The following is a 16947-nucleotide window of genomic DNA, read 5'->3' as shown; positions in this document are numbered from 1 at the left end:
AATACTATTCACTCAAACTAGTATAAAGACTTTCATGGCTTTCATGAAATTCTATGGCTTTCAAAATGGTCAAAAGAATGTCAAAACAAAGAATCATCTATCTCAAAATGTAGGGATTCACAATGTTTCTCCTTCAATCAATCATCTCATGGAAAATACAAAAATTAGTAAGAAAAGAAGAGAAAAAAAGAGAAAAATAGCCCTCCAAAACAAAGCTAGGAACTTTATAAACACATTTCAAATCATTTTTTCACATGAAATCAGATCTAAACAATATAAAAAATATCTGCTCCTCATAAGTAAGCTGCTCATATAATGAACCAATATAATAAAAATGAAAATTTTGCCTACACTAATTTACTTCAAAGTAATACTGATCAAACTACCAAAAACTTATCTGATAGAGCCAGAAAAAATGACAAAATTCATCGGGAAGGATAAAAAGTCAAGAACATCAATGAAATGAATTTAAAAAAATACAAAGGAAGGTAGCCTAACAATATCACATCTCAAACTGTATTAGTAAATAAGAAAAAGAAGAAAAACTTTTTGGTATTGGCTAAAAAATAGAGTGCTAGATCAGTGAAATAGATTTGGTACACAAAACACTATCAATGACCATAGAAATTTAATTCTTTTTATTTTTTTATATATTTTGGTAAACACTATTTTATTTTCCCCTCAATTACATATAAAGTTAGTTTTCTTTTTCCTTTCTTTTAATTTTTATACACATTTCTGTATCATTCATATGGGGAAAGAAAAATCAGAACAAAAGTAAAAAACCATGGGAGAATATAAAAATAACTTAATCTAGCATGTTTTGATTTACATTCAGTCTTCATAGTTCTTTTTCTGAATGCAGGGGCATTGTCTATCCAAACGTTATATGGATTGTTCTTGATCACTGACAAGAACCAAATCTTTGATACTTGATCATTGCATATTCTTGCAGTTACTGTGTATAATGTAATCCTGGTGCTGCTTGTTTCATTCAGCATGAATTCATGTAAACCTTTTCAGGCCTTTCGAAAAATTAGCTTGTTCATTATTTTTCAAAGAACAATAATATTCTATTACCTTCATATACCACAACTTATTCAGCCATTCCCCAATTGAAAGGCATTTACTCATTTTCCAGTCTTTGCTACAACAAAAAGAGCTGCTACAAACATTTTGCACATGTGGGTCTTTTCCCCTCCTTTATGGTTTTCTTGGGACATAGATCCAGTAGTAGAACTGCTGGGTCAAAAGATATGCACAGTTTTATAGCTTTTTGGGCATACTTTCAAATTGTTCTCTAGAGTGGTTACCTCATTTTACAAATCCACTACCAATGCATCAGTGTCCTACTTTTCCCACACCCCCTCCACCATTTGTTGTTATCTTTTTCCGTCAACCTAGTCAATCTGAGGCAATCTAATGTTTGATAAACCCAAATATCTCAGCTTTTAGGATGAAATTTCATCATTTGACAAAAACTGCTAGTAAAATTGGAAAACAATTTTTGTATAGGACACAAACTATATATGGACCAATATCTCACACTTTGTATGAAGATAAGATCAAAATGTGTCCATGAACTACATCATAACAAACCTGAAGAACAAAGAGTATTCTAACCCTCATATCTATGGGGAGGGAAAGAATTAATGATCAAATAAAACATAAAGAACATTTGATAATGTAAAGTTTTTAAAATGTAAAATAAATAACTTTGATTATGTTAAATTAAAAGACTTTTATACAAACAAAAATCAAGGAAGCCATGATTAGAAGGAAAAAAAACTGGTAAATAATCTTAACTGCAAGTAGATCTAATAAAGGCTTCATTTCTCAAATATATAAAGAACTGAGTCGAATTTATAGGAATACAGCAATTCCCCAATTGATAAATACTTAAAATGATATGAACAGGTAATATTCAGATGAAGAAATCAAAGCTATTGCTAGGTATATTAAGAAGTGGTCTATAGCACTTTTGATTAAAGAAAAACAAAATAAAACAACTATTAAGTTCCTCCTCAAACCTATCAGATTGGCTAATGTGATAAAGAAAGGGAAAGTGATACCTTTTGAAGAGAATGTCAGAAAATTTGGGACCTAATACACTATTGGTGGAAATGTGAACTGATCCAACCATGATAGAGAGCAATTTGCACTTATGCCCCAAAGCATCTATTCCAAAAGATCTATACCCCAAAGAGATCATAAAAAAGAGAAAATGAGCTATATATGCAAATATATTGATAGCAGTCCTTTCCAAAGTAACAAAATATTGGAAATTGAGGGGATGCCCAATATTTGGGAAATAACTAAACAAGCTGTGGTATATGAATATAATGCAATACTATCATACAATAAGAAATGATAAACAGACAAATTTCAGAAAAAACCTGGAAAGACTTCTATGAACTGATGCCAAGTGAAAAAAACAGAACTAGGAAAACAATGAACATGGTGTCAGCAACACTGAAATGATCGACTATGAATACTTAGCTCTGTTCAACAACACAAAGATCCAAGTCAAGTATAAAGGACTCATAAAGGGAAAATGCTATTTATATCCAGATCAAGAATGGACAAACTCTGAGTACAGATATTTTTCATATTTTTTTCTTTTGATGTTTTTCTTCTTTCACAACTGTGACTACTATGGAAATATGTTTTGCATGATAGCACATGTATAAACAATGTCAAACTGCCTACCATCTTTGGAAGAGGGCAAGAAAAGAAGAGAAGGCAAAAAATTTGGAACTCAAAATCTTGTAAAAATGAATGCTAAACATTTTCTTGACATGTAACAGGGAGGAAAAGAAAACAAGATTTTAAAAGTGACCTAAAAAATTATTTCCTCTTAGAACCAGCAATTGGATTGAAGAGGAATGATTGTCTCTACAATTTCATTTTTTATATACATCGTTCCTTGTTACCTCAATGAACTACTGAAATAATTTAGTACTTGGTATTCCTGTCTCAAGTCTCTCAATATGCTGTTGGTCCTCCAAGTAGATGACAGACTAATGTTCCCAAAATACAGATTTGGTCATGATTCCATTTCTATTAAACAGCAACAACAATAACCAATACCAGAAACTTACTATCACTTACAGAATAAACATAAAACCTTCAATTTGGCATCCTGTCTCCTTAACATTGAAAAAAGACAAACTTTATTCTTCTAATTCTAAGAGCCACTGAAAATGAGCTCAATGATAATCCTCAAAGAAAAATGTCTTTCTAAAGTCTGGGCATTTTTACTTGTTAGACAACATAGCTGAAACTCTCTTCTTGCTCATATCTATCTCCTAACTTCTGCATTCCTCATGGCCAAATAAAATTCCCACCTATGATTTTGTAATTTTTGGTCATTCAAGTCCATTATTAAAGGGATATTTATACTTCATTTATATTTAATTGTTTCCAAATCACCAACTCCTGAGAGCTCCTTTAGACCAGTCTGACTTTTCCTTGATAGCATACCACAATACCTGGCACATGGGAGCTGCTTAATGCTTATGAATGATTTAAAAGAAAAGGAGGAAGTAAAAGAAGGAGAAGGAAGAGTGAGAGGGAGGGGGAGAAATAGGGAAACAGAGAAGGAATAAGAGACAGAGAGAGGAGACGGAAAGGTCACAATGATGATCCCAGTGGACTCAGGGATAAAGTTCTGAGCAATTAGAATAACTATTAGACAGCACTTTCAAAAGTGATTTAGAGCATCTTTTCATATGATTAGAAATAGTTTTAATTTCTTCATCTGAAATTTTTTGTTTATATCCAATGGCTTGCATTCTTATAAATTTGAGTCAATTTTCTATATATTATAGAAATGAGGTTCTTCTCAGAACCGTTAAATGTAAAAGTTTTCCAAATTTATTCCTTCCCTTGTAATTTTGTCTGCATTACTTTTGTTTGAATAAAACCTTTTTAACTTAATATAATCAAAATTATCTATTTGGTGTTCCATTATGAGTTCTACTTCTCCTTTGGACACAAATTCCTTCCTTCTCCAGAGATCAGAGCAGTAAACTATACTATGTTCTACTAACGTGCTTATAATATCACTTTTTATGTCTAAATCATGAACCCATTTTGACTTTACCTTGGAATGTGGTGTTAAGTATGGCAAAATACCTAGTTTCTGCCATACTAGTTTCCAATTTCCTAACAGTTGTTGTCAAATAAGAGTTCTTATCCCCAAAGCAAGCCTCCCATAGTTCTTACCTTCAACAATTCTCCTTCCTTTTACTCCTCTTTAATTTCTCTCTATCTTCCCTTTCTTTCTCTGGCACACTATTTATTTGTTCCCTTAATAGTATTTTATTTTTTCCAATTACATGAATAATGTTGGGTTTTCAACATTAATTTTTACAAGATTTTGAGTTTCAAATTGTCTTCTTTCCTCCTGTCCCTTCACCCTGCCCAAGACAACAATGAATCTGATATGTGATATACATATATAAATCATTTAAAATATATTTTTATTAATAAAAAAAATCAAATGAAGGTGACCTAGCTGTACCCAAAATAAAAGTATATTATAAAGCAGCATTCACCAAAACCATTTGGTATTGGCTAAGAAATAGATAGTTGATCAGTGGAATAGGTTAAGTTCACAAGACGAAATAAGTCAACTATAGGAATCTGGTGTTTGAGAAACCCAAAGATCCTAACTTTGGGGTAAAAATTCATTATTTGACAAAAACTGCTGGGAAGACTGGAAATTAGTATGGCAGAAATTAGGCATGGACTCATACTTAATACCGTACATGAAGATAAGATCAAAATGGGTCCATCATTTAGGCATAAAGAATGAGATTATAAATAAATTAGAGGAACATAGGATAGTTTACCTCTCAGACTTGTGGAGGAGAAAGCAATTTGTGACCAAAGATTAACTAGAGATCATTATTGATCACAATATAGAAAATTTTAATTATATCAAATTTAAAAGGCTTTGTACAAACAAAACTAATGCAAATAAGATTAGAAAGGAAGCAACAAACTGGGAAAACATTTTCGCAGTTAGGTTCTGATAAAGGCCTCATTTCCAAAAGATATAGAAAATTAACTCTAATTTATAAGAAACCAAGGCATTCTCCAATTGATAAATGGTCAAAGGATATGAACAATTTTCAGATGATGAAATTGAAACTATTTCCACTCATATGAAAGTGTTCCAAATCACTACTGATCAGAGAAATGCAAATTAAGACAACTCTGAGAAACCAGTACATACCTGTCAGATTGGCTAAGATGACAGGAAAAAATAATGATGAATGCTGGAGAGGATGCGGGACAACTGGGACACTGATGCATTGTTGGTGGAGTTGAGAATGAATCCAACTATTCTGGAGAGGAATCTGGAATTATGCCCCAAAAGTTATCAAACTGCATACCCTTTTACCCAGCAGTGTTACTACTGGGCTTATATCCCAAAGAGATATAAAGAAGGGAAAGAGACCTATACGTGCCAAAATGTTTGTGACAGCCTTGTTTGTAATGGCTAGAAACTGGAAAATGAAAGGATGCCCATCAATTGGAGAATGGTTGGATAAACTGTGGTATATGAATGTTATGAATATTAGTGTTCTATAAAAAATGACAAGCAGGATGAATACAGAGAGGCTTGGAGAGACTTACATGAACTGATGCTGAGTGAAATGAGCAGAACCAGGAGATCATTATAATACTTCAACAACGATACTTTATGACGATGTATTCTGATGGAAGTGGATTTCTTCAACAGAGAGAAAATCTAATTCAGTTTCAATTGATCAATGATGGACAGAAACAGCTACATCCAAAGAAAGATCAATAATACAATGTTCTCCTGGTTTTAGTTACTTCACTCAGCATCAGTTCATGTAATTCTTCCCAGTTTCAGACTGTATGTGCGACTGAAGCAGAGTACCCAATTATTGTTGTGATAGTTAATAGGTAGGATAGAAGATCCACGAGGAAAATATTTAAGAATATAAATGGAAATGACTTGAAAATAACTTAGAGGAAGTAAGACTGAAAAACAAGTATAATGAATTGTTAAGAAATAGAGGAGATAGCTCTATAATGATATGAGTATGTTTCCTTAAAAATTGCGTCTTTTCAGCAAAATTCTTTATCCATCTGAAGACTTAAAATGGCTCATTAAAAACAAGAACCTTTTTATATCTGTAGGCTACATCTAATTTACTAATTCACTTCTGTGAGTTTATTTATACCATATATTAAATTTTTATATGATATTATACCTCCAATGAGAGGTTGTATTAGAGTATAACCTAAAAGAATAGCACATGAGAGGACACACAAGATGGGTACTCTATTACTCATTGAGCCTGCTGAGGATAACTTAAATTACAGTAAAAAAGATTGAATTTATTGGATACAAGGGGAAAGACTGCAATAATTCTTCTGAGATGGAATTAAAGGGAACTGAATAACAAAATAGGGATTTTACTGATGGAGGTGATAAAAAGTATGTAATGAGCATACTGAGTGCAAAAAACATATATATTCAGACCAGAAGTACAAATAGAAATTCAGATAACTTGATCTCCATTCTCAGAGTGATAGATTTTGATTCTAAAGAGATCCTATACTTTATAAGAAATGAAAGATGCAATGATAATATAAATACTGGTTACTAAGCAATTTATAAAGGAATTTACATTTTTTTCATTTGATCCTCCAAATAACCTTGAAAGGTAAATACTATTACTATCTTTATTTTATATAGAGGAAACTGAAGCCCAGGATGATACAAATGTAAGGCATGGTTCAAAGCAAGATTTTCAACATAGATACAAGGAGTAATTCCATTTAAAATAACTGTTGATAATATAAAATATTTTTGAATTTATCTGCCAAGGCAAAGTCAGGAAATATATAAGCAAAACAACAAAACACTTTCCACACAAATAAAGTCAGATCTAAGCAATTGGAAAAACATGGATAAATCCAGCAAATATAATAAACATAACAATACTCCCTAAACTTCTTTATTTATTTAGTGCTATGCCAATCAAACTCTCAAGAAACTATTTTACTGACCTAGAAAAAATAACAACAAAATTCATCTGGAAGAACAAAAGGTCAAGAATTTCAAGGGAATTAATGAAAAAAAAAATCAAATGAAGATGGCCTAGCTATACAATATTTAAAACTATATTTTAAAGCAGCGATCATCAAAACCATTTGGTACTGGCTAAGAAATAGACTAATTGATCAGTGGAATAAGTTAGGCTCACAGAACAAAATAGGGAATGACTATAACAATCTAATATTTGACAAACCAAAAAACCCCACCTTTTGGGATAAGAATTCACTATCTGACAAAAACTGCTAGGAAAACTGGAAACTAGTAGGGCAGAAAATAGGCATAAACCCACACTTAACACCATATACCAAGATTTGGGTGCATACCCTTTGATACACCAATGTTTCTGTTGGTATTATATCCCAAAGAGATCTTAAAAGAGGGAAAGGGATCCACATGTGCAAAAATGTTTGTGGCAGCCCTCTTTGTAGTGGCAAGAAACTGGAAACTGAGTGGATGTCCATCAATTGGAGAATGGCTGAATAAATTATGGTATATGAATGCTATGGCATACTATTATTCTTTAAGAAACAACCAGCCAGATGATTTCATAGAGGCTTGGAGAGACTTATGTGAACTGATGCTAAGTGAAATGAGTAGAACTAGGAGATCATTATACACTTCAACAACAAGATTATATGATGATCAATTCTGACAGACGTGGTTCTCTTCAACATTGAGATGATTTGGACTAGTTCCACTTATGCAGTGATGAAGAGAACCATCTACACCCCAGTGAGAGAATCATGGGAACACAGGGTGGAACACAGCATAGCATTCTTACTCTCTCTGTTATTATTTGCTTGCATTTTGTTTCTTTTTACTCAATTTTTCTTTTTTTTTTCCCTTCTTCATCTGATTTTTCTTGCACAACCGGGTGGTTGTATGAATATATATACACATATTGCATCTGGCATGTATTTCGGCATATTTGGCATGTATTTGACTGCCTGTAATATGGGGGAGGGGATGGGGGAAGGAGGGGGGAAATTTGTGGCAGGGGATTATGCAGAGGTCAATCTTGGAAAAATTACCCATTAATATGCTTTGTGAAAAACAAGCTTTAATTTTAAAAAGTTTATTTAATAAAATATACTATTTTGATAGTGTTGTTTCTCAAAATTTTCAGTCTAGTGCTTACTCAATAAAATTCAAATATATTTATCTCCCAAATATATGGTATCTTCCTACTGACTTTTCCTATATTATCTCAAAACACTGTCTTCCTTTCAATATATACTCCAATATTCTTCTTTTTCATTTATCAGGCTATCTTAACTTTCTGATCTTCATGATTTCCCTCCCTTTGTTCTTTAATAACAAATATTCCCAATTCTTTCCCCATATTTACTTGAGGAAAAAGAAAGCATTCTTCATGAAAAATTCCTGATTTTTTCAATCAATAGTAATGATTTGAAAAATGAAAATTCACAAAATATTGTTTGTTCCAACTCTTTAGTATACTATCATATAATCTATTATTGAATTCTCAAGAAAATACACATTCTAAACAGAGATTTTTTTTAAATCAGTTTCCCCAAGGCCTAGTATAATGTTCTATACTTTGAAATTATTAAGTATTTGTTGATTGAGTTATTTGTCCAACTATCTCATTTTATGCTTGATGAAATAGAGAGAACATATACCGCCAATTTTTTAATTAAAGCTTTTTTATTTTCAAAAAATATTCATAGATAATTTTCAGTATTCACCCTTACAAAAACTTGTTACAATATTTTTCCTCCCTTTTCCCTACCATCTCCCCCAGAAGATAATTAATCCAATATATGTTAAACATGTGTAATTTTGTATACATATTTCCACAATTATCATTATTCCAGTATTTCTTAAGGTTCTAAAATGTGCCTTAAGGATCTAAAAAACAATCTGCTAGCCAGGGTAGATTCAAAGATTCAGACAGTTGATAGAAATATTAACCATTAGGTTAATAAGAAAGATGAGGACAAAAAAAAAGAAAGAAAGAATATGCTTTCACAATATGCCTCAATTTTGTTGATTTATTTGATGTTTCTCTTAAAAAATTTGGGACCAAATCGATAAGAAGAAATGATGGGTAGGCAAATCTGCCATATTATTACTACATACTTAGGGTTGTATACTGGCTGAAAATTATGTTTACTTAGCTATACTATCAATGCCACAATCCTTTTGTTAGTGAAAAAATAAAAACCAATTTTTTTCTCTCATTCAAATCAATTGCTAAATCTGTTTGATTTCACCTAGAATAATAAATCAGAAATAGATAGTACCTTGCAGACTATCTGGTCTAACCATCTTGTTTTAATTTAAATGATATCTGAAAAAAAATTGAACACAAGATTTTGCAAGGATGAATGTTGAAAAAATATCTTTCATTGTATTTTGAAAATAAAAAGCTATTATTAAAAATAAATCTGCTTAAGGGTTCTGATAAAGACCTCATTTTTATAATGAGTCCAGACCTCAACTCAGTATCTAGGTATTGTCTGATCATGGCAAGGCATGGTGGTTACTGTTACTTCTCCCATTCTGGGTATTCTAAATGTACCTAAGTATTCTTAACATACATAACTTTGCTTTTGTGTCCATGCAATATACTCCTACATAGATTGGTGGATTGGGATTTTATCTTGTTCATTTTTTAAAAAATTTCCACAGTGCTACAAACATAAGTATTCACTGGATTGATTTAAATTGAACTGAATGGAACTTGCAGGCAATGCAAAGTCTGTAAATAACAAAAATACAGTGTTTTGCTTCAATCCAGGGAACACATGGCTTCCAGGGCCTACATTCAGCTCCCAGGGATGATAGCTCCTGCAAGTCACACATAAATAAAATCACCTTTCTCATTTATCTAGTGTGAAGGGGATGTTCCTAGACCTTGCTCTCAAGTTGCTTACAATCTACTAGAAGGATAACATGTGCACCATTATGAATGTCAAAATACTCCTTGAGTGAGACCTCATAGGGCCTCCAGGCATTCTATTTTATCTTCAATCAGCCCCACAAAAAGCTCTTGTGTGTTCAGCTGCCCTGGCCCTCAGCTGTTTCCAATGTTCAGCACAAACTTTATTGAAATTAGAAACACAATTTATCATTCCTCTTACACCATGCTCCTTCTAATTAGCTTCATTTGATGTGGGCTGTCAGCAGGGTCTAGGAAGAGGCCAAACAAAAGAGAGGATTGTTCACAGGTCTTGGGGTGAGGGATAAAGGGTGAGAGGTGAAGCAGTCCCTTACTGGGGTCAGGAAGTTGAGAACATGTCTGAGGGTATCCTTGACTATTCCAGAGCACAGAGAAAAATGGCTGTTGCCAATAATGAGAGGAATAGCTAGGGGAGGGGAGTGGGGGGAAAGAGGGGAAAATTTGAAATAAAAGGTTATGTAAGGATCAGTGGTGGAAAAATTACCCATGCAAATGCTTTGTAAATAAAAAGCTTTAATAAAAACAAAAACCAAAAAAGACCTCATTTCTAAAATATAGAGAAGTAAGCCAAATTTATAAGAATTCAAGCCATTCTCCAATTGTTAAATGGTCAAAGGATATGAACAGACAATTTTCAGATGAAGAAATTGAAACCATTTTTATTCGTATGAAAAGATGCCCTAAATCACTAGTGATCAGAGAAATGCAAATTAAAAGAACTCTATGATACAACTACACACCTGTCAGATTGGCTAAAATGACAGGAAACGATAATGATCAATGTTGGAGAGGATGTGGAAAAATCTGAACACTAATATATTGTTGGTGGAATTGTGAACAGATCCACCCATTGTGGAGAGCAATCTGTAACTATACTCAAAAAGCTATGAAACTGTGCATACCCTTTGATCCACCAATGTTGCTAATGGGTTTATGTGTTAAAGAGATCTTAAAAAAGGGAAAGGGACCACATGTGCAAAAATGTTTATGGCAGCCCTTTTTGTAGTGGCAAGAAACTGGAAACTGAGTGGATACCAGCAGTTGGAGAATGGCTGAATAAATTATGATATATGAATGTTATAGAATGTTATTGTTCTAGAAGAAACAATCAGCAGGACGATTTTATTTAAAGAGACCTGGGGAATTTTCCATGAACTGATACTAAGTGAAATGAGCAGAACTAGGAGATCATTGTACATGGCAACAAGAAAATTATAAGATGATCAATTCTTATGGATGTAGCTCTTTCCAACAATGAGATGATTAAAATCAGTTCCAATAATCTTGTGATGAAGAGAGCCATTTACACTTAGAGGACTGAGTGTGCTTGCATTTTGTTTTCATTCTCAGTTTTTTTTTCCTTCTTCATTGATTTGTCTTCTGCAGCAAGTTAACTATATATGTATGTATACATATATTTGATTTAACATATATCTACATTTAACATGTATGGGATTACCTGATATCTAGGGGAGAGAGTGAAGGGAAGGAGGGGAAATTTTGGAACACAAGGTTTTGCAAGAGTCAGTGTTGAAAATTTACCCATGCATATGTTTTATAAATAAAAAGCTTTAACAAAAATTTTAAAATAAAAAATAAGCAAATTTCCACTATTTTCTTGTAAGTCATTTATTCTGTACTTCTATGAAAATTGTGGCATAAATGAACCCATTCTCTTTTATGACTTCATCAGCCTCCATATGTCTAGTAAACACTGATTTACAACTCTATATATCAAAGTCTAGAGCCTATCCTTACTTAAATCCAAATAAACAACATTTTCCTTTAAATATAGCATAGAATAGATAACAAAAATAATGTGAAACAAATCATAAACTACTTTATCTTTCTTTCAATAATGATCATTTTTTCAAAATTCCATTGCATATGAAACATATAAGTACACAAAGCCAGAATCTTCCGTTATTTCAATTTTTTTCTTTAGCATAATACAATTAATTCTTTGTCTTGTCAAATCTACTTCTAGCATTCATCACATTCTCTTTACTAACATAGTTACTACCTAATTAAGACAATCTCTTTTCACCTAGTAGGTCTTCCTGGGGAAAAAAAATTGCATACAAATCAAACCTCCATATAACTTCCAAAATGATATTCTAAAAACTGAAGCTTAATATCATTCTCCCACTCACTAAATTTCAGTGCTTACTGTTACCTCTAGGATTAAATGTAAAGTAGTCTCATATTCAAAACCCTTTACATTCTGATTTTAACCTATTTTCCAGAATTGTGATAAAATACATGATTTTCTGCACTCAATGTTCCAGCCAGAGGGAAATTCTTACTATTCCCTACACATGATATTCTATTTCCCATATCTTTGCTTTTACTTATCTCTTTGCCTAAATTAGTTTTCTCCTCACCTCTGCATCTTATTCCTAGCTGACTTCAAAACTAAAGTCAAATGCTGCTGCCAGCATGAGGTTTGTAGGATCTGCCTGGCTGCTAATATTTCATTCAAAAAATGTTTTATGAGATATGATGTATAGACATAGAGAAAGAATGTAATAAATATTTCTTTGTTAATTGATATATTTTCTCTCTTTTCAGCATATTTATAGAGCTAAGACATTGGGTCAAAGATTAAGAATATATTATTCACATTTTGTTCTCAGAATTCCAAATTTCTTTACACAAGTGATCATACAAATTCAAAGGAGGTGGTTACTTGCTATGTTATCTTTTCCATCTTATTGAGGATTAGTCTAAATCTTGATTATTTTCATTTGATGTTTTCTTTTTCATGATTAAGTAAGAATATTATAAATGGTAGTAGTTCAAAATTATTCCTTTTAAGAATAATTTAATATCATATTTTTGAAGCAAAATAATATTTATTTGGAATAGTCTTTTTATGAATTCCATATTTTTCAATTGTTTGAATCCAAATCTAATTTTATTGTACTAAGCTATCAGTAAAAAGAGGAGAAACAATGTTCTTTCTTATATATTTTGTTGTTGTTGTTTAGCTTTTCAGTTATATCTGACTCTTCATGAGTCTATTTGGGATTTTATTGGCAAAGATACTAGAGCGGCTTGCCATTTCTTTCTCCAGTTTATGAGAAAACTGAGGCTAAAAGAGTTAAATGATTTGCCCAGGGTCATAAATCTAGTTAGTATCTGAAGCCACTAAATTCAAGGGCTAGCATTTTATCCTCTGTGTAACCTACATACAAAGTTTCCAACAAAAGAACACACCTGCCATATGCAATAATAAATGTTTACTCAAAAACAATAAATGAAGGCTACATTATTAATACTTCCTAAAGATGTGTTTAATTTTTCAAATAAATTATCGTTATTAAATCATAATTAAATTATAGGATACAACCTACTTGAAGACAAAATATCACAAATTCATTAAATACGTAACAAAAAGATAGTAAAAGAAACTATTTTTTTTACTTTCCTTTTATTTGGGCATCAAAGAACTTGACTTCAATAACAATTATGCTGTATACTGTGAAATGGAGGGGATGCTCATCAATTGGAAGATGAACTAACTATGGTATATGAATATAATTGAATACTACTTAATAATAATAATAATAATAAAACGATGAACAGTTAGATTTCAGAAAAACCTAAAAAGACTTTAACAAACTGATGTAAATTTAAATGAGCAGAATAAGGAAAATATTGCACACAGTATCAGCAACTTTATGACTTAATCACGCACTCATTGTGATCTTATCTTGGAACAAGGTATACAATGTTCGTCTATATCTAGTTTGTGTCCTATTGTTTTCCAGTTTTATCAATAGTTTTTGGCAGTCTGCCCCAAAACATGTGGTCTTTGGGTATGTCAAACATTAGGTTATTATGCTCATTGATGTATACATAACTGATTCCAATGATCTTTAGACCTTACTTAGTACTAAATAGGTACGATTATTACTACCTTATAATATAGTTTGAAATCAGGTATTGCAGGCAACCTTACCTATGTATTTTTTTCCTTATTACTTCCCTTCATATTCTTGACCTTTTGTTCTTCTAGATGAATTTTATTATTTTTCTAACTCTGCCAGATAGTTTTTGGGTAGGTTGACTGGCATGACACTGAATAAATAAATTAGTTTAGGCAGAATTTTCATTTTTATTCTATGGGCTCAGCCTACTCACAAATAACTGACTTGTTTCTAAATGTTCATATATATTCTGGATTTGCCTTAAGAGGTAGACTCCTAAATGTTTTACATTGTTTGGCTATTTTGAATGGAATTTCTCTCTCTTATATCTTGCTACTGGGTTTTATTGGTTATATAAGGAAATACTGAAAATTTATGTGTGTTTATCGTATATCCTGCAACATTGCTAAAATTGTTATTTATTTCAAATAATTTTTAGTTAATACTCTAGGGTTCTCTAAACATGCCACAGTCTTTTTTCCTCATTGCCTATTCTAGTTCCTTTGATTTCTTTTTTCTTCTGTTTTCCTTTAGCTAACATTTCTAGTACTTTATTGAATATTAGCAATGATAATGGTAATCCTTGTTTCAACCATGATCCTACTGGGAAGCCTTCTTAATTATTCCCATTACAGATAGGGTTTGCTGATAGTTTTAGGTAGATACTGCTTATTATTTTAAGGCTCAATTAATTTTTTCTATCTTCTTTAGTGTTTTGAATAGGAATGGGTGCTATATTTTCTCAAGAACATCTTCAGTGTCTATTGAGTTAATAATATGATTTCTCTTGATTTTACTAATGATATAGTCAATTATGTTGATGTTTTTCCTAATAATGAACCAAACCTACGTTTCTGATATAAATCCCATCTAGACAAAAGTCATCACACCCTTGTGATATATTTTTTTGCATCAATATTTATTGCAGAAATTGGTCTACAATCATCTTCCTCTGTTTTATCTCTTCCTGGTTTAGGTATCAGCACTATATTTGTCTTCATTAAAGTAGCCTGGTAGGATTCAATATATTTTATTCTTGTTAAAGAGACATGTCTCCAGTATATCACAGAATTCATATGATTGAAATAAAAGATAAAGGGTATGAATGGCTTATATATAATTTTACTATCTGAAGGAATATCCTGCTATGGCAGTAAGATCATAAAAGCATTAAATTGACATTTATCCTCTTCCTACTGATTTATATTAGTGTAACAAAAATTAAATAGAAAAGGACTTACAAAAAAATATCATTATGAGTTACACACCGCATTATTTCCAGAGTGAGACCCTATTGTTTAGTAGTTTATTCAGAAAGTTATTATGTGAATTGTGGTAACATCAGATAAGAAACCATCCATTACTGGGTGCTTTCGTGTATACAACTGACTAGTTGTTATGAGGCTGAAATGACATTGAAACATTAATAAATGCCACTTCTGCATAATAGCTGAATATGAAATAGAATTGCATTTATACCATTACCAATAAGTGTACAATCATCTTTGCTTTTAAGGAATCTAGTGAGAGGAAACCCAAGATTTCAAAGGAAGCAGGCAGCAGTTCTGAACTATTCTTAATATTTCAGAAATTATAGTTCTCACTTCTTTACACTCATGTGCAATTAAATGTTAGGTCCACGATTTCAAGGACAGTTTCATTTTTGGCTTACAAACAGTGTTTTATCACAGTTCTTGCTTCATGTAATCATTTTAAAAATGCAGGGTGATTAATTTCTATGCATACCAATTGGAAGGCACTTTATGACTATATGTATAGTATAAATTTTAACTGTTTTCTTTTATTTCAATGTGACTAAAGTTCCAAAATCATAATCTTCACTTTAATGTTTCTTGAAGAATAAAAAAAAAATGAGAAGGGTGAGGGAAGATAGAAGATAAATTTACTATTTGACAATGATGTGTGTGAAGAAGATCAGAATGCAGTCTACTCATACCAGTTCTATGGGGACAAAGTGGTGAATTTTGGAGAATTTGGTATTTTTGTTTTATGATTATTTCTATTTAAGTAGTTGTTGACACATTGTTTCCATTGTCACCCTTTCTTAACCCATTCCATGCTATTATAATCTTTTAATTATTTTTTCTTCCACTATGGTAATACTATTCCACTATGTAATATATTATACTTTGTTTACCTATTAACCTATTAATGGGAATATTGCTCTTTTATTGGTTCTGTAATACAAGAAGAAATATTACTATAAATAAATAGCTCCTTGAGAGGGACTTTGTTGAGCAATAAAAAATTTTTGGCCATTTTATCTATCTTTTCTACTCGATCATCACTTTAAAGGCACACTGTCTTTCAAAAGACTGTTTCCTCAAAGAATTGCCATATAACAGATATTTAATAAATGTTTGATTGGTTGATTTAATCTGTAAATATCTACATAGGTATGGATTGTGAAACATTTTCAAGTAGGTAGAATCATTTAAGTTTTCCTATTTTATGACACCAAATACATGTTTCATGATTTAAAAAAAAATAAAATGTTCCTCATAGCAGATTAGCCAATGTGGAAATTCCATTACATTAATTTAAATTAAACACTTGTCACCCAGCTTCCAACTTTGTATTAGACTTTAAAATAGTTGGATTAATAAGCTTCCAAAAGCAAATAAAAAATCATTGTTGAGTTTATTTAATTTCATTTTTCTGTACTGAAAATTATTATAGCTGGGTAAGAGCATGTTTGCACTGCAGTGTTCAAGAGATGATACATTTAGCCCCATGATAGAGTACATAAAGGGAGCTCTGAGCACAGCAAAACTTATATCCATGGATGCTCTTTCAATTAAAACTTTATTGCTGCTCTTTTAGAGAAATTAATGAAAAAGGAAATGTCAAACTAGTTAGAACAGGATTGAACCAGTTATATCAATAACTAATCTGAGTTTCAGAGATTAATGTCCATTTCCTCGTTTAATTGAATATAATGTGTTTTGGATTACTCACTATTG

The 16947-nt window shown here is 31.6% G+C and overlaps 1 protein-coding gene across 2 annotated transcripts in view; it reads right to left on the bottom strand.

The window, feature by feature from the left end:
* Nucleotides 1-16947, bottom strand: part of FSTL4 (follistatin like 4) — a 790888-nt gene that overhangs the window by 477769 nt on the left and 296172 nt on the right. The gene's annotated exons all lie outside the window — the stretch shown is intronic.

This window comes from Sarcophilus harrisii, chromosome 2, assembly GCF_902635505.1.
Source record: "Sarcophilus harrisii chromosome 2, mSarHar1.11, whole genome shotgun sequence".
NCBI classification, from domain to species: Eukaryota; Metazoa; Chordata; class Mammalia; order Dasyuromorphia; family Dasyuridae; genus Sarcophilus; species Sarcophilus harrisii.
Note: the sequence above shows the minus strand (reverse complement) of the source record. Positions and strands in the feature narration are given on the sequence as shown.